The following is an 18,923-nucleotide window of genomic DNA, read 5'->3' as shown; positions in this document are numbered from 1 at the left end:
TTGCCGTCGGATGCAGTTTCCGGACGAAACTCGGATCTCATTTGTAACCTGATAATCGCATACAAGGTGCCTGGAAACATCCTGGTAACGTCGCATTACATGGGGCCAGCGTACACCTCTCGAGGTTCTTGTGGGCAGTTTCACTGCTATGCCTTACAGGGACTATATGCTGTAACAAAAAGTGAGGGAGTATCGCTACCAAAAGCACCAGTTGTGGGGATATCCACGTTTGTAATTCCTACCCATGGAAAATTGTCGAAATTTTTACTATGTGTTCTTAATATGTTCTCAGGGGACCTTGAAACTTTTTCGACGTCCTAATCTGTTACCGTGATCCAGAGATTAAAAGTTACCGGAATTGGGCACGTAATATCCGGTCTGAGGCGCAAATGTAGTTTTAACTGGTGTAGTGAACTCATGGCAAGGGCTCGAGGTTCATCGCAAGTTTTCTGAGGTCTCCAAATTACGTTTTTAGTCGGTATTTTTATCTTTATGACGCGCTGTCTTGTATATTGGGCAGTTCACGTCTTTGCAAATACGTCCAAGTGGTATTGCAATGAGAAAAATAGGGTAAAATAGCCTTAATATGCATGAAAAAATCTTAAAATGACTCCCAAAAACTATGTAAAACTGGAAAGACAGAAAATTCCGTAACATATTACTAATAACATTTTTACTGAGAGCTTCTGTAAAGTTTGGAAGGTAGGAGACGAGGTACTGGCAGAAGTAAAGCTGTGAGTACCGGGCGTGAGTCGTGCTTCGGTAGCTCAGTTGGTAGAGCACTTGCCCGCGAAAGGCAAAGGTCCCGAGTTCGAGTCTCGGTCGGACACACAGTTTTAATCTGCCAGGAAGTTTCTTTAACATTTTTACTCTTTTAAGACACAGATAATAAACCGGACACTTTCGGCGAATTGCGATCGATGCGTAAAGTATTCAGAGAGAATGTTAAGCAAACGACTTTACATTAACCTTATATGATACATACTTATTTGTTGTTTATATGTGTCAAAGTATACAAATGTGTTGAAGTATATAAATAAACTGTCAAAACTCAACTGACGTATAAAATTCGTTTTATATAATATGACGCTAAAAGGAGTGGTAGGACTGGGCTGGGCGGTGAGTGGTCTTTTTCCTCGCAAAAATAATTTTTATTTTATTTAAATAAGCTTTAAACATTTGTTTTCCCATACATACAGTGAATTTAAGCTAATTTTAAGGCAGGCACACTTGCACGAAAGAGAACTAGATCACCATTAAATAACAAGTTAACTATAAGCAGGCGGCCGGGGTGGCCGAGCGGCTCTAGACACTACAGTCTGGAACCGCGCGACCGCTACGGTCGCAGGTTCGAATCCTGCCTCGGGCATGGATGTTTCTGATGTCCTTAGATTAGTTTGGTTTAAGTAGTTCTAAGTTCTAGGGGACTGATGACCTCAGGTGTTCATAGTGTTCAAATACCGGAGAAATGGATCAGAACCTTTGCAATCGACGCTACATGGAGTACCAATAATGTTTCGCCATTAACATCAATTAAATTAGACCCACAGTTAACAATTAGCCAGTAATTCATTTCAAACAAGACAAAATAATTTTCTAAAGGCAATACAAGAGCCGCAGTTGAATTTGTCTGCGCAAGGAACATAAAAAAGGGTACCACCACAATAGCACAATCTTAGCCAAATTCGGAACGCTTAAATATTCCGTAATAACTTGCTGATAGATGTGTCAGTAATTATAAGCAGAGACGAAAACAACTGTGCAGGAAACAAATTATACTCAAAAATTTTAAATGAAATATACTGTAATTTGAAAAGGAAATACACAGTAATCACGATAAACAGTACCTGCCCATGCAGGAAAGGAGCAAATAGAACCCTGGGAGAAATGCGCCAGCGGTCCAGAAGTTTATTAGTATACCCACTATGCTAGAAAATCTTTCAAAATATTTAGCTGACGTCTAGCTCTTAAGTAACGAGGGTATAGAAAACGTGAGTGAAAGCTGAAATGACGTCAGATTAAAAGGGGACTAGACGAAACGGAAACTGACAAACTGATATTGCATCTGGACAGTTCAGATACGCAGACACTATTACATCTTCCTCGAACACTGTGTTGTTCTTTCGTGGATGCGTCGAACATCAAATAGCAAAAATGATACATAATTTCGTTGCTGTAGTTGCAGCGTCAGCTGCCAACAGTAGATTTCAATTTAAAAAAATATACAGATACAGAATATTTGTAAGTCTGTCACTCTTCGATGCAATGTCTAATCAGGAGATGTCAAGGACTGGCCACTATCAAAGTCTGTAAATGTTATTCAACTGGTAGACACACAAAATGGGATCAGTGCGTGAATGTTCGGACTTAAATTCGTCCGCAGGAGAGCTCCAGAGAGTGGATACTTGCATTTCGTCGGCTGATGCGTAATCGTTCGTGGCAGCGCCCTCGAATCGCGGTGGCGGCTGTAGGAAACTCGGCTGCATAAATGTCGGCGCGCTTATTTAAAAGTGCGGCCGACCGGATAGCAGCCGATACCGCAGATACAAATCAAGCAGCGAATGCTGGTAATATAGCGTGTGCTGATTCGGCTGAATTACACTCAGTACACAAAGCAGCCGAGAACTAACTTACTATAAGGTCGGAAGGCACCACCAGTAGAGAACTGAGCCACCTTACAACACACTCACACAGGTGAACTTACTGTCTACAAGTTCTGTTTACCGAAAAGACCAGACAGTTGGCCCTGAAACAAACTGCGCCCAGCATCTCCGTATAGTAAGTATTAGGTCAGCTCGCTCTTCCTTCTTGCATTTGTCTCACCACGGTAGCTGAGGCGTGCAACAGCTGTTTCCTCTATTGGTGTCTGCCGGCTCCTTGTTGTCCGCTTGACGTCCAACATCAGACTCCTCGTCCGCTCCCTCTTCTTGCCACACTTCCTCGCAGTGGTGACTATATCGCAGCGCCCGCGCCCCAGTGTCACCAAGGAGCTGCTCAGCCATTGAAACAGCCACGGTTGCGTGACGTCTTACGACGGCACATACAAACAGCACACCCAGCTGCACCAGGGAAAAGAAGACGTGGAACTCCAATTGGAGAATAAAAGGCGAATATGTTCTCTGACGGAGAAGTGGGGAACCAGCTGACTCAATCGTTATTCGGCCTTCCTCAGCAAAAATTTAGGGTTGCTAATATATTCGCACTTTTTTGTGCTGAAAGAAAGTAGCAGAGAAACAGTGCCTATGGGAGAGAAAGAGGAGTCACTGATGATGATGTGTGAATATGAGAGAGGGAGATAGAGGGAGAGAGAGAGGGAGAGAGGGAGAGAGAGAGAGAGAGAGAGAGAGAGAGAGAGAGAGGGACTGTGTGTGTGAGAGAGAGAGCGAGCGAGTGAAACACAAGGAGGAATGGATGAAGACAATAGCAGCGGGAGCCAAAGAGCCAGGGGGTAGTAATGGCCAATCATAGACAGTGGTAGTAAATAAAGAAAGAGATTGTTGGTAATCGAAACAGTGGGACCAAATGAGAAACAGTGGAAATTAAAAATACAGATGAGTGGCTTTGGTGACTGGATCCTTCCAGATCAGCGAACGCGTTGATATAGGGGAGAGGGCATTCTGGACAGAAATTTTAAAAACGTAGGTGTAGCACGCAGGATGCACCCATAGTCTAGGGATTAATAATCAAAGTATCCTGGGTTCTGAGCTCGAAAGCCGCCTCCGCTTACCTTTTGATTAACAATCAGAAGTGGCAGCCGAAGGATCCGGCATAAGAAGTCTCCCTCATTCTGCCAACGACCTTGTCAAAGAGGGCGGAGGAGCGGACAGAGGTTCAGGGCACTCTCTTTTCTTTGTATTGGCAAACTGCCCTAAAGGCGCAAGAATCACCAGAGATCAACGGCATGAGGATGCAGAAGGCAATGGAAACCATTGAATTAAAGACACATAATGTGTATCCATAGGACATGGTGCCTGTAATTTAAAAACTGTCATGATGATCCCTCCAGTGGATAAATATTGGAATAGCCCCTGTTCGGATCTCCGGGAGGGGACTGCGAAAGGGGAGGTTACCATGAGAAAAAGAGTGAATAACCAACAGGAGGATAACGTTCTACGAATCGGGGCGTGGAATGTCAGAAGCTTTAACGTGATAGGATAGCTAGAAAATCTGGAAAGGGAAATTCAAAGATTCAATCTAGATATAGCAGGGACCAGTAAAGTGAAATGGAAAGAAGACAAGGATTTCTGGTCACATGAGTATTGGGGATTATCAACAGTAGCAGGAAATGGTATAACGGGAGTAGGATTCGTTATAAATAGGAAGGTAGGGCAGAGAGTGTGTTAATGTGGACAGTTCAGTGACAGGGTTGCTCTTATCAGAATCGACAGCAAATCAACACCGACGACGATAGTTCAGGCATACATGCCGACGTCGCAAGCTGAAAACGATGAGAAAGTATATGAAGACATTGAAAGGTTAATACAGTACGTAAAGGGAGATGAAAATATAATATTCATAGGAGACTGGAATGCAGTTGTACGGGAAGGAGAAGAATAAACGGTTACAGGAGATTATGAGCTTGAGAAAAATAATGAGAGAGGAGAAATACTAATTGAGTTCTGTAATAAATTTCAGCTAGTAACAGCGAATACACTGTTCAAGAACCACAAGAGGAGCACGTATACTTGGGAAAGTCTGGGTGATACGGGAAGATTTCAGTTATATTAGTTATGGTCAGACGCAGTTCCCGAAATCAGATACTGTATTGTAAGAAATACTCAGGAGCAGATATAAACTCAGGTCACAACCTAATATTGATGAAGAATAGGTTAAAGTATAAGATATTAGTCACGAAGAACCAATACACAAAGAAGTGGGATACAGAAGTACTAAGGAATCACGAGACATGCTTGAAATTCTCTGAGGCTACAGATACAGCATTAAGGAATAGCTCAGTAGACAGTACAGATGAAGAGAAATGAACATCTCCAAAAAGGGCACTCACAGAAGTTGGAAAGAGAAACGTAGACACCAATAAGGTGAGTGCGAAGAAACCATGGGTAACATAATAAATACTTCAGTTGATCGATGAAAGAAGGAACTGCCAAAACATTCAGGAAAATTCAAGAAAACAGAAATGTAAGTCGGTGAGGAATGGAACAAATAGGAAGTGCAGGAAAGCTAAGACGAAATGGATGCAGGACAAATGTGGAGAAATGAAAAAGGAATGATTGTTGGCACTACTGACTCAGCGTATAGTAAAGTCAAAAGGACCTCCTCTGAAATTAAAAGCAAGGATGGTAACATTAGAAGTACAACGCAAATTCCACTGTTAAATGCAGAGGAGAGAGCGGATAGGTGGAAAGAATACATTGAAGGCCTCTGACTGTCGTGACAGAAAACGAAAGAAAAGTAGATTTACAAGAGATGGGGATCCAGTATCAGAATCAGAATCAGAATTTAAAAGATCATAGGAGGACTTAAGATCAAATAAGGCAGAATGGATAGGTAACATTCCATCAGAATTTGTATAATCGTTGGGGGGAGTGGCAATAAAAAGACTATTAACTTTGTTTTGCGTAGAGTGTATATGTCTGGCGACATACCATGTGACTTTCGGAAAAATATCATCCACACAATTCCGAAACTGCAAGAGCTTACAAGAACTAGAATTATCGCACAATCAGCTTAACGGCTCACGCATCCAAGAGGCTGACAAAAATAATGCACATAAGAATGGGAAAGGAAATAAAGGGTGTGGTAGATGACGATCAGTTTGGTTTTAGAAAAGTAAAGGCACCAGAGAGGCAATTCTGACGTTGCGGTTGATAATGGAAGCAAGAGTAAAGAAAAATAATGACACGTTCATAGGATTTGTAGACCTGGAAAAAGCATTCGAAAATGTAAAATGGTGCAAGATGTTCGAAACTGTGAGAAAAATAGGGTAACTGTAAGGAGAGATGGGTAATATGCAATACGTACAAGAGCCAAGAGTGCTCGGATGAAAAAGGGCGTAAGACAGGGTTCTAGTATTTCGCTCCTGCTGTTCAGTCTCCACACTGAAGAAGCAGTGATGGAAATAAAAGAAATGTTCAGGAGTGGAATTAAAATTCAAGATGACAGGATATCAACGATACGATCCACTGATGACATTGCTATCCTAATTGAAAGTGAAAAAAATTACAGGATCTGCTGAATGGAATAAACAGTCTAATTGAGTGCAGAATATGGATTGAGAGTAAATCGTAGAAAGACGGAAGTAATGAGAAGCAGCAGAAATGAGAACAGCGAGAAACTTAACATCAGGATTCACGGTCACGAGGTAGATGAAGTTAAGGAATTCTGCTACCTAGACTGTAAAATAACCAATGGCGGACGGAGCAAGGAGGACACCAAAAGCAGACGAATACTGCTAAAAAAGACATTCCTGGCGAAGAGAAGTCTGCTAGTATCAAACATAGGACATAATTTGAGGAAGAAATTCCCGAGAATGTACGTTTAGAGGACCCATTCTATGGTAGCGAAACATGGACTGTGGGAAAAACGGAACAGAAGTGAATCGAAGCATTTGAGATTTGGTGATACAGACGAATGTTTAAAATAAGATGGACTGATGAAATAAGAAATGAGGAGGTTCTGCGCAGAATCGGGAAGAAAACGAATATGTGGAAAACACTGACAAGAAGAAGGTACAGTATGCTCATGGACCTAGACACTCCTAATGTCATCACTGGAGTGCTCGCACCCACTGGACAGGAGGCACATTCTGCTTCTGGTTTTTCTTCCAGTTTTTCCAGGAGTCTGAGCAGTGGATACTGGAACGCGGGTCACCCATCTCCAGATTCAGCTTCTGGTCTGACTTCATCGCCCTTCCTCTGTCTCAAATCTCTCCATCATCACCATGGTCCCTCACAGTAAACCACCAAGGTGAGACATTTTGGGGGCAACAATGCCTACACCATGGTGCTGGGCGCCACGTGACCGCAGGTCACACGCCAGACAACCCGCAGCCAGCTGTTCTTAGAGCAGGCTTAGTGCTGTCAGTTGGACAGTGCAGGCGCATCCCATGCACTGGCTGCCACAGCGGTAACATAGCAAACTTCGGGCGGCGTACCCACGTCAAGTAGCTATCGCGCCAGATACACTACGGCACGTTGCAGTAGACTCATCGAGGGTGGGAATATTCCTACGGTGCCCAGGGCTTTATGAGAGCGTGCTACGCCTCACTCCAGCTGCCTCGTTGTGGGCTTCGCTACCACTGATACCACGACACCACATCAGTCGGGTCGTCATCAGGCTTTAAACTCCGCTCTGGAACTGGATTACCCAAGGGATTCTGGTTCACGGCACTCCAACCACGGTGTCATCCACTACAGTGCTGACAGCATTCCCAGTGGGTGCCCTAGATGGTTCAAATGGCTCTGAGCACTATGGGACTCAACTGCTGAGGTCATTAGTCCCCTAGAACTTAGAACTAGTTAAACCTAACTAACCTAAGGACATCACAAACATCCATGCCCGAGGCAGGATTCGAACCTGCGACCGTAGCGGTCTTGCGGTTCCAGACTGCAGCGCCTTTAACCGCACGGCCACTTCGGCCGGCCGGTGCCCTAGATCATTCATTGTCGTATAGTATTATTCTCTTACGGCTTTTACCGTATTGTGGAATAAACTTACTGTCTACTCATGCCTACTGTTATATGTTGTTCCTAATAACTAATTCACACGCTTTGATTCGATAGTGTTTCTTTTTGTGCTATAATAAACTGCTTTCTTAACACACAAACGTAAGACTGAACACGGAAAAGTCATGATAAAACAAATAATTCCGCATAGAAAATATTCATAAGGTGTACTATTAAATTTTTATTCCAGGATGAAATAAATAACCAGAAAACACCAGTAATTACCGATTGTATCTAAAACACTGCCCTTTCTTGCCATAGGCTTCAAAACAGGATACACTTACATGCATAGGAGAAACTATGATAACTCAAAAAGTGCTTATTACGTAAACAACATCGAACAATATTACATGTATAAAGATTTCGTAAGATTGATAGGTTTCATAAATGTGGAACAAACTATCAACGAATAAGAACACCTGGGGAATAACATATATAAATAAACAAATCCATAGTATGTTGAAACTTTCAATGGCAAAAAGAAATACGGATATAGCTAAAAAAAATAAAGACAACCTTATTCATTAAATACTCGCATTAGGACATTTACAGTAAACGATGCATTAACTCCCCCAACTTGGGTCCTAAAGGTTCCAAGGTTGCCTGTCACAAGCCAGGATAAATAACGCATATCACTGCAGTAACAACTCTTTAAAAAGCTTTGGTTTAACTGACGCATATCATAGCACCAAGTATGGGGCCCTTGCACATTTACAGTGAAGGCCTCAACGCAGCGAAGACGGACGCGATGGCCTTTGGAACAGTAGAGCTGGCGAAGAGGCAGCGTGTGGACCAAGGTCAAAATGGAAAGTGGCCACGACCGTACCATATCTTAGTGGCGGCATCTTGGCGGTTTCCGTTCCATGCGTTAAAGGTGGCTGAACAAGTAAAATTCCAGGCTATAAACCTGGCCTCATATTCGGAAATCAGAGATGATCCTTTATTTCCTGGTCCCTAAAATTTACGAATTCAAATCACAAAATGGAAAGTTCGCATAATGCTAACTCTGATAAAGAATCTAAAAATGTTGAAATGCTTGTGAATTCCAAAGGGACCAAACTGCTGAGATCATCGGTCCTTAGACTTACACACTACTTAAACTAACTTATGCTAAGAAGAATACACACCCTCATGTCCGAGGGAGGACTCGAACCTCCGGCGGGAAGGGCCGCGCAATCCATGACTTGGCGCTCTAGACCGCGCGGCCACTCCGTGCGGCGATAAAGAATCTACCATTACGTCTTCATACGCATTGGCACCCAGTATTCTGAGGGGTACCAACACTTACGGGGAAGAAGAAATGGAATATACTGACATGCCCTCCGAATTTAAGTTGAAGAAGAAGTACTACTTTGGAACATTGTATGTAATTTGTCCTCTGAAAATTGAAAAACAGGAGGAATTGGAGTTACTTCTACAGAAGCACCATATGTAAATGCTACTAGTGCTGGAAACGAGACTATCACATCAGAATGCAATTGACGAACAACATTACTTAATTAATAAAAAAATCCCTGCAGTGAAAATAATGGAAAATATGCCAATGTGTGGAACAACATTTTATGGAAAAAAAGTTGCTGATAGTACAACAGATTTTAAGTAAAAAATAAGAAATAGTGTCGATAACAGAAAAAATACAGTCTTGTTTCATTTAAAATCTTAAAACACTTTTTGGCGCAAAAATTTAAAAATACTCGAAGTGAATATCTAGCACATTTAAAAACAAACAAAGATGGTGAAAAATTAATTAGTATCTGTAAAACATTCTAGTTAAAACTGATGTCCACACGTATTGGCAAACTACCTGGAAAAGTCAGAACCTAAATCTCACCAAATCCAAATCTAGAATGAGTTCAAGTGGGTCACATAGTCATGTCTAAAAAGGGATGTCTATGAAATTGTGAATGCTAAGGCTATCAGAGATGGGGAACTTGATTCAAATTGTTCTCCCTGTTAAAATAATATTTCTATCACGTAAAACAATAAAGAAAACCCAGAATGTAATTAGATACAACTTCGGTAGAGCCAATATCAAACGAAAAATATAGAAAACTTTAGAGAAGAATCTGAGACAAATAAGAATGTGGCTGAGATGAACTTCATGTACAAATTAGTGAAGTGACAGAGAGACTTAAGGATTGACGAAGAATAAAAACAGGCCATAGTGGAACGAGGAACGCGAAGAAGCACTAGAACAAAAAGATAAAAAATTACGGACTTGTCTAATTTTATAGGTTAAGTCTCTTTTAGAAACACAAGATAAAGATCTGGAATTCGGAATTAAAATAATCATAATATTGAACAAATAAATAAAGGAAGGAAACCAAATGGGTTAAAGGTAAATTATTGGCTTTTCCACCAGGTTTTGCAATACTTTGAGAAAATCTGACAAAAAAGGTTACTCATATATGCTGACTGAAATAGCAAATAGAAATTTCCTTAAATTTTCAGCTTAAAAATACAATTCGTGTAAAAGATTCGCCCAATACATAAAAACATAGTGTGTAAAATAGAAATGGTTAGTAAATTTAAAATGCACTGAAGAAACTACACAGTGCAACTGACTATAAAAATCTACGATATGTGTTAGAGTTAATAAAATTATAAGAGCATACGGTTTAGCAAAACATACGCACTACAAGAAATGTGTACCTTGAACTACAAAATTACAATACTATACCTCATTGGTGAGGCCAAAATCTTTATATACTTGTGAACTCTTAACAATGAAGAGTGCAAAACAGAGGTATTCGAAAGACGGATTATTAGAAAGATAATAGATGCAATATAAACTACAGAGGGCTGTAAAATAAGAAGTAACGGGGATATCTACGAACTTATAGAGAAACCATTAGGAGTAATAGCAAAACGAGGATTGGTCTTCATTGGGCACCTATACTGAATGATTAGGAACAGGTAAACGAAATAAATACTCGTCTATTTCTGGGAAAATGCATTCGACAGTATCATGGCTAACAGAAATAATAAAATAACTAGAAAGATGCATCACCATAGAATCAGAACTAACAAAAAGAAACGTTTCTAAAAGCAAAGTACTGAATTGACTAGGCTGTCAAAACAGAAAAAATTACTACTGGGGAACACCATGGACAGAAGGAAGAACAAGACAACGTGCGAAGAAAATGAAGGAGTAGTGGGAAAATAGAAAAGAACAGAGAAAGATGTGGAATTGCAGTTGTCACGTCATCCTGGTTGGTCAATACCAAGATGAAAAAGATCTATTACAAGAATTCAGATACGAACAGTGAAAGCACATTCCCGCAATAGGAGCGACAGGAGATAGGATATAAATTGAATTCACCAGTCCACATTTAATATCTATTATCAGAAAGATCTGCGACTATGTTATGAGTCACTATGCGAGTATCAGTCGACATCAGAGGACATGGATATTTTGATTAAATTCACAAGATAAAAATAGATATGTTTTGGGGTAACTTGGTAATAGTAAAGCTCTGTGCATTTAAAGTACGACAATTGTTCAGAAAAAAGTGCAATTTTCCACCTAATAAAACATATGAACGCTAATAGAGTTGAGCAGTTCTAGGACATAACGAAAAGAGAATTTTTCGGAATGAATTTCTGGTAAGAATCCAGTGTGTAAACGGGAAAAGTATTAAGAAACTTTAGTAACTAAACTGTTCTTGTGAAGGTACACGTATACGTAAGAGTTCTTTTAAAAAAACTAGGTACGAAGTCACAGTACCAGATTAGTTATATGTAAGCGGGAAATCCGGGTTCGAGCCTCGGTCCGGACACAAATTTTCATACTCGTTATTCCATTCTACAGCTGATGGTTATCAATATTCCCAATTACGAATACATTTAATGCATAGTTATATATTGTCCTGATCCTGTTACAAATACGTCAGAACGCAGACTTCGACTAACTGGAGTTAGTGCAGCGTAATGCATATACGTAGGCCATTATTATGGCTTGAGATATCAGACAACCGTATCAGAGCGTTTTACAGTATTACCGATCATTAGAATGTTTCAGAATACAAGTAGTAACGAATGACAAGAAATAATGATGGCAGAATGTAAAGCATGAACACCAGCATATTTTATAATATTACTACATTCTGAATGGTTTTAACTTGATTGCTTGTAGTAACGGAATAGCCGCATTTTCTTGCCTAACCATTACTCTGATATTATTTGTACAGCAGATTAAATACGTTTTCGTGGCACATGGCCGAGTAGGCAATTAAAAAACACTTGTTGCTGGGAGATCACAGTTGATTACATAGTAAAAAAGTGAATCTAAATACGATGATTTATTCCATAATGAAATGTAATCCCATATATTTTGAGTATGTACTTTTCCTCGAATTAAACAAAGTTAGGAATCGGTCAGGTTTTAAATGAGATGATTTAATACACACTATGCCGAAGCTCCGTGAAAACAGTTGATAGACGTTATACGGTGACGTTACTGAAATTCCAGTTGTCTCCCTTCTGTATTTAATGATATACTATATGATCAAAAGTATCCGGACACCCACAAACATATACGTTTTTCATATTACATGCATTGTGCTAGCACCTACTGCCACGTACTTCATATCAGCGACCTCAGTAGCCATTAAACATCGTGAGAGAGCAGAATGGGGCGCTCTGCGGAACTCACGGACTTCGGACGTGGTCAGGTGACTCGACGCGACTTGTGTCATACGTCTGTACGCGAGATTTCCACACTCCTAAACATTCCTAGGTCCACTGCTTCCGATGTGATAGTGGAGTGGAAACTTGAAGGGACACGTACAGCACAAAAGCGTACAGGCCGACTTCGTCTGCTGACTGACAGAGACCGCCGACAGTTGAAGAGGGTCGTAATGTGTAATAGGCAGACATCTATCCAGACCATCGCACAGGCATTCCAAACTGCATCAGGTTCCACTGCAAGTACTATGACAGTTAGGCGGGAGGTAAGAAAACTTGGATTTCATAGTCAAACGGCTGTGCTCATAAGCCACACATCACGCCAGTAAATGCCAAACGACGCCTCACTTGGTGTAAGAAGCGTAAACATTAAACGATTGAACAGTGGAAAAATGTTCTGTGGAGTGACGAATAACGGTATACAATGTGGCGATCTTATGGCTGGGTGTGGGTATGGCGAATGCCCGGTGAACGTTATCTGCCAGCGTGAGAAGTGCCAACAGTAAAATTCGGAGGCGGTGGTCTTACGGTGTAGTCTTGTTTTTCATGGAGGAAGCTTGCACCCCTTGTTGTTTTGCGTGGGACTGTCACAGCAGAAGCCTAAATTGATGTTTCCAGTACTTCTTGCTTCCCACTGTTGAAGAGCAATTCGGCGATGGCGATTGCATCTTTCAACACGATCGAGCGCCTGTTCATAATGCACGGCTGTGGTGGAGTACTTACACGACAACAACATGCCCGTAATGGACTGGCGTGCACATAAACCTGACCTGAATCCTATAGAACACCTTTGGGATGCTTTGGAAAGCCGACTTCGTGCCAGGCCTCACCGACCGACATCGATACCTTTCCTCAGTGCAACACTCCATGAAGAATGCGCTGCCATGCCCCAAGAAACCTCCCAGCACCTGATTGAAGGAATGCCTGCGAGAGTGGAAGGTGTCATCAAGGCTAAGCTTGGGTCAACACCGTATTGAATTCCAGCATTACCGATGGAGGGCGCCATGAACTTTTAAGTCATTTCCAGCCAGGTGTCCGTATACTTTTGATCACGTAGTGTATATGTATAAAACTGATATTTATTTTACGGTAACAGACGGAACGAGTGTAAGAATAATGTGCTGTAATAGTAATTTCACAGAAATACCGCCTTCTGTGTTTAATGATAAATGTATAAAACTGGTATTTAATTTACGGTAACTGCGGATATGAATTTAAGGTTTCCTGGATATGAAGCAAGGAACAATGCGCTGTAAGAACAATTTTACAGGAAATCCCACCTTTTGATAGACTAATGTTTGGGGCTGAGGTCTCTGGTATCCCACTTGGATAGTGACGAAAGAGATATCCAGCCAGCATCAGGGCTGAATATTTCGGTCAAAGAGGGGCTGGCCAAATGATGCTCTCGATTAATTATGTCTTTAACACAGTCATCTAAGACCAACTGGAATCTTTTAAGAAATAGGGGATAGCTTTTGTCTTTGAAAGCCCTTAGCTCGATGAATAAGTCTTTTGCGAGATATTTATTTGCAATTTCCTTGATCTCCCTGAAAGAGAATTTTAAAACATTAAGAGCTGTTCTTCTGTATGTACAAGACAGCAACGTGACTTCACTATCACGCACCTCAGACCACTCCAGCTACAACCAAGCCTTGCGATACACATAGTTATCCTGCTGGAAAAGGCCACAGCCATCGACAGACACCTAGCATGAACAGATGCATGTGCTCCGTAACCACGTTTATGTACGAGGGGTAGTCAAATGAAAACTGTGTACCCGCCTCAATGAGACCATGGAGACAACACGATTAGTTCCCATATCGTAGAACGCGGTCTGTCGTTGACGGATCCACAGCCGCACCCTTTCTTGCAGTTCCTCGTCCGACTTAACTGGCGGCCACACCTGTCTTTCTTCCAATCACCAAAAATGTGGAAACCACACTCTGAAAGATCCTAGCAGTACGGAGGACGTTACAGGCTGTCCAAACCAAATCGATGAAGCGTGGACTTCGTCCGATTGACAGTGTCGGTTCGGGCGTTATCGTGCAACAGGATGATTCTGTAAGACAGTGTTCCGACAGCCCGAGGGCAAACGGCAAAAGCCAGCAGTTGAAACATCCCACATCTCCCCCGTCGACAAAACCCAAACCTGCTCACACAGGTTCCGGCAAGGTCATGATAACCTTCTTCCCTGACTGCGGGGGCCCTCTGCTCGGTTAGTCACTCGAGTGTAGAACAAGAATCAATGCACAGCGCCATGATGACACTTTGACGAAACCGCGATGCGCTATGAAGTCAGAAAGCCTAGGAAGGCTATCGGATGGAATCATACTGTTATTAGCTCAGTTCTGTGACTCATCTCTGAAGATAATTCTACTGTAGTCAATGAAAATGGTTGGTTCAAATGGCTCTGAGCACTATGGGACTTAACATCTGTGGTCAGCAGTCCCCTAGAATTTAGAACTACTTAAACCTAACTAACCTAAGGACATCACACACAGCCATGCCCGAGGCAGGAATCGAACCTGCGACCGTAGCAGTCGCGCGGTTCCGGACTGAGCGCCTGAACCGCTAGACCACCGCGGCCGGCTGTAGTCAATGAGTTTGCAGGCTTCACGACCAGAAAAGGCGTGTTTGGAAACGCCTCTTTCAGCGGTGTGATACCAACAAGTCATGGCTCCACAACCAGGAGTGATGGTCTGTGGTGCCATTTCGTTTCACAGCAGGATTCCTTTGGTTGTCGTCCGCGGCACCCTTAAATCACAGCCGTACATCGATGATATCCTAGTTCCCGTTTTGTTACCTTACATGGCAAGCCATCTTGGGCTCACATTTCAGCTAGATGATACCCGCCCGCAGGCGGCGGGCGTTTCTACTGATTGTCTTCGTACATGCCAAACCCAACCTACGCCAGAAAAATCGCCAGCTCCAGAAGTTTGGAGCATCATGGATAGGGCCCTCCAACCAGCTCGAGAGTTTGACTATCTAAAGCGCCAATTGGACAGAATTTGGCACGATATCCCCCAGTAGGACATCGCACCACTCTTACCAATTAATTGCAAACCGAGTAGCTGGTTACATAAGGAGCAGACGTGGAACAACCCGTTATTGACTTGCTCAATTTTTGAAGCTCTTTCGCTTGAATAAATTATCCAATTTTTCTGAAATTGTAATCATTTGTTTGTCTCTACATGTGACACCTACAAATTTCCGTCCCTTTCGGATAATTTCTTTGCGGTATGTAGTTATTTCTGTAGTGTATTTACAAAATTATTAATGGTCTGTGTGCCGACCTTAAGTTGTTACAGACTGTGGTGACTCGAATTCGGAGCTCGCTGCAGTGCAGGTTTGGTGCCGCCTTGTTGCAGCTGCACATCGGTGGAGTGGTCTTCTGGATCCAGCTTTCGGCCTGGAAGTATCGACTGCTCGACATACAGCTCCAGAGTAGTCTTGGTCTGTATTGGTGACAGTGGCCGTTAGTATCAAACAATAATGTTTCCAGAATGAGATTTTCACTCTGCAGCGGATTGTGCGCTGATTTGAAACTTCCTGACAGATTAAAACCGCGTGCCGGACCGCGACTCGAACTCAGGACCTCCGCCTTTCGGGGTCAAGTGAAAGGTCTCGAGTTCGATCTGACATATAGTTTCAATCTGCCAGGAAGTTTCATATTAGCGCACACCCCGCTGCAGAATGAAAATTTCATTCTGGAAACATCGCCCAGCCTGTGGCTAAGCCATGTCTCCGCAGTATCCTTTTTTCCAGGACTGCAAGTCTTACGAGGTTCGCAGGATAGTCGCTGTGAAGTTTGGAAGGTAGGAGGCGATTTATCGCCGGAAGTAAAGCTGTGAGGAGGGGCCGTGAGTAGTGTTTGAGTAGTTGAGTCGGTTGCCGGCATGGTAGCTCAGCGTGTTCGGTCAGAGGGTTAACTGCGCTCTGTAATAAAAAAAAAAACTTAGTTAATGGATCAACGATGAACTAGAACAAGAGCCATGGGACGTCCGCCCCGAACAAATAGAACGAACAATAGCGAACAAAACGAGATCAACAAAAAAAATTCGGTAGAGCACTTGCCTGCGAAAGGCAAAATCCCAAGTTAGAGTCTCGGTTGGTCTGCCAGGAAGTTTCAGACAACAATGTTACTCGTGCACTACTTTGCACCAAAAAGTTTGTCAGCTTAGGGCCAGATCTGTTGGGCGCCGTTGAATGACCTGGCTGATGCTTTCGTGCGGCCGCTGTGGCTGGTTACTGCTCGTAAATAGGGGCCTATGGTATCTCACTTCAATCAGTTTTGACTGGGTTGTACCTGTTGAAGATATTGGGAAGTAACCCGTTTTGTAAACTGAGAACGGTGCCAAGTTGTAATATTCAGAGGATTAATGTTATCTGTGTCGCTAGCACAGCTAGATATTTCTGGCATGGGAAACAGATGAGTGTATTGCAACACAAAGTTCAGTTAAAATATTCGCTGGTTAAAAGGATGTATTCTCTAAAATCGTTTGTGGTGTGTTTTTAGCTTGAGTAACCAAGCCATAAAATTACAGCAGACCTCTAAATTGCAATTAAATATTTGAAAATCATGTCTTATTATAACAGTGTGGGAAATCATTTTAATTAACATTTATTTATTGTTTGTTCGGGGTGGTCGTCGCATGGCACTTGTTCAAGTTCATCGTTGATCCATTAACTCAGTTTTTTATTACAGAGGGCAGCTAAACCTCTGACCGAACACGCTGAGTTACCGTGCCGGCTACCGACTGAACTACTCAACACTAGTCACGGCCCCTCCACACAGCCTTTCTTCCGCCAGTACTTCGCCTCCTATCTTCCAAACTTCGCAGCGACTATCCTGCGAATCTTACAAAAAATGGTTCAAATGGCTCTGAGCACTATGCGACTTAACTTCTGACGTCATTAGTCCCCTACATCTTAAAACTACTTAAACCTACTTAAGGACATCACACACATCCATGCCCGAGGCAGCATTCGAACCTGCAACCGTAGCGGTCGCGCGGTTCTAGACAGAAGCGCCTAGAACCGCTTGGCCACCGCCGCCGGCTCGGCCACTTGAATATTGAGTAATATCAAGAACAGTAGAAAATGGTAGGGAGAAGAAATCGTTACTAATAGGAAAGGATAGAGAAAATCCAACGGAGAGCAGCGCGCTTCGTTACAGGATCATTCAGTAATCGCGAAAGCGTTACGGAGATGATAGATAAACTCCAGTGGAAGACTCTGCAGAGAGACGCTCAGTAGCTCGGTACGGGCTTTTGTTGAAGTTTCGAGAACATATATTCACCGAGGAGTCAAGCAGTATATTGCTCCCTCCTACGTATATCTCGCAAAGAGACCATGAGGATAAAATCAGAGAGATTACAGCCCACACAGAGGCATACCGACAATCCTTCTTTCCACGAACAATACGAGACTGGAATAGAAGGGAGAACCGATAGAGGTACTCAAGGTACCCTCCGGCACACACCGTCAGGTGGCTTGCGGAGTATGGATGTAGATGTAGATGCAGATGTAGAAAGTAAAGAACGTAAGGCAGAGAGTGAGCTAGTGTGAACAGTTCAGTGATAGGATTGTCCTCATCATATTCGACAGCAAACCAACACCGATAACAACAGTTCCGGTAGAGAAGCCACGTCGCAAGGAGAGGAAGAAAGGATTGAGAAAGTATATAATGATACTTAACGCTTTATTGAGAATCTAAAAGGAAATGAGGGACTCTAACGCACTTGAGGGTAAGGAGAAGAAGAAGAAGGGGTTACAGGAGAATATGGGCTGTGCAGCAGGAACGCGAGAGGCGAAAGACTAATTGAGTTCTAAAATAAATTACCGACGGTAAGCTCCGTTCAAGAATCACAAGAGAAGGAGGTACACCTGGAAAAGACGTGGAGACACAGCAAGATTCCAGCTGGACTACATCGTAGCCAGACAAAGATTTCGAAATCAGATATTGGATTGTAAAGTATACGGAGGAGCAGACATAGACTCAGAACACATTTTGGTAATGTTGAGTGGACTGAAGGCTGGGAGAATCGTTCGGAATAATCAGGGTGGGAGGAAATGGGATGCTGAAGTACTGAGGAATGATGACAAGTGTTTGAAGTTGGCTAAGGATGTGAATACTGCGATGAGGAATACCAGAGAAGACAGGCTGAAGAGTAGTGCACACCTTCAAAAAGAACAATCACGGAAGTTGGAAAGGAAAACATAGTTACAAGGATGGTAAGTGCGAGGAAAGCATGGTAACAGAAGAAACATTTCCGTTGATTGACGAAAGAAAGAAGTAAAAAAATGTTCAGGGAAATTCAGGAATACAGAAATACAAGTCACTTAGGACTCAAATAAACAGAAAGTGCAGGGAAGCTAAGGCAAAATGGCTACTTGAAAACTGCTGAAATCGAAAACAAAAAAGGGGTTGTTAGGATTGACTCAGCATACAGAAAAGTCAAAACAACCTTCGGCTAAATTACAAACAAGGGCGGTAACTTTAAGAGTGCAATGGAAATTAGATGCAGAGGAGAGAGCAGAATTTCTATAATG

Source organism: Schistocerca serialis, chromosome 6, assembly GCF_023864345.2.
Source record: "Schistocerca serialis cubense isolate TAMUIC-IGC-003099 chromosome 6, iqSchSeri2.2, whole genome shotgun sequence".
In the NCBI taxonomy this organism is placed as follows: domain Eukaryota; kingdom Metazoa; phylum Arthropoda; class Insecta; order Orthoptera; family Acrididae; genus Schistocerca; species Schistocerca serialis.
Note: the sequence above shows the minus strand (reverse complement) of the source record.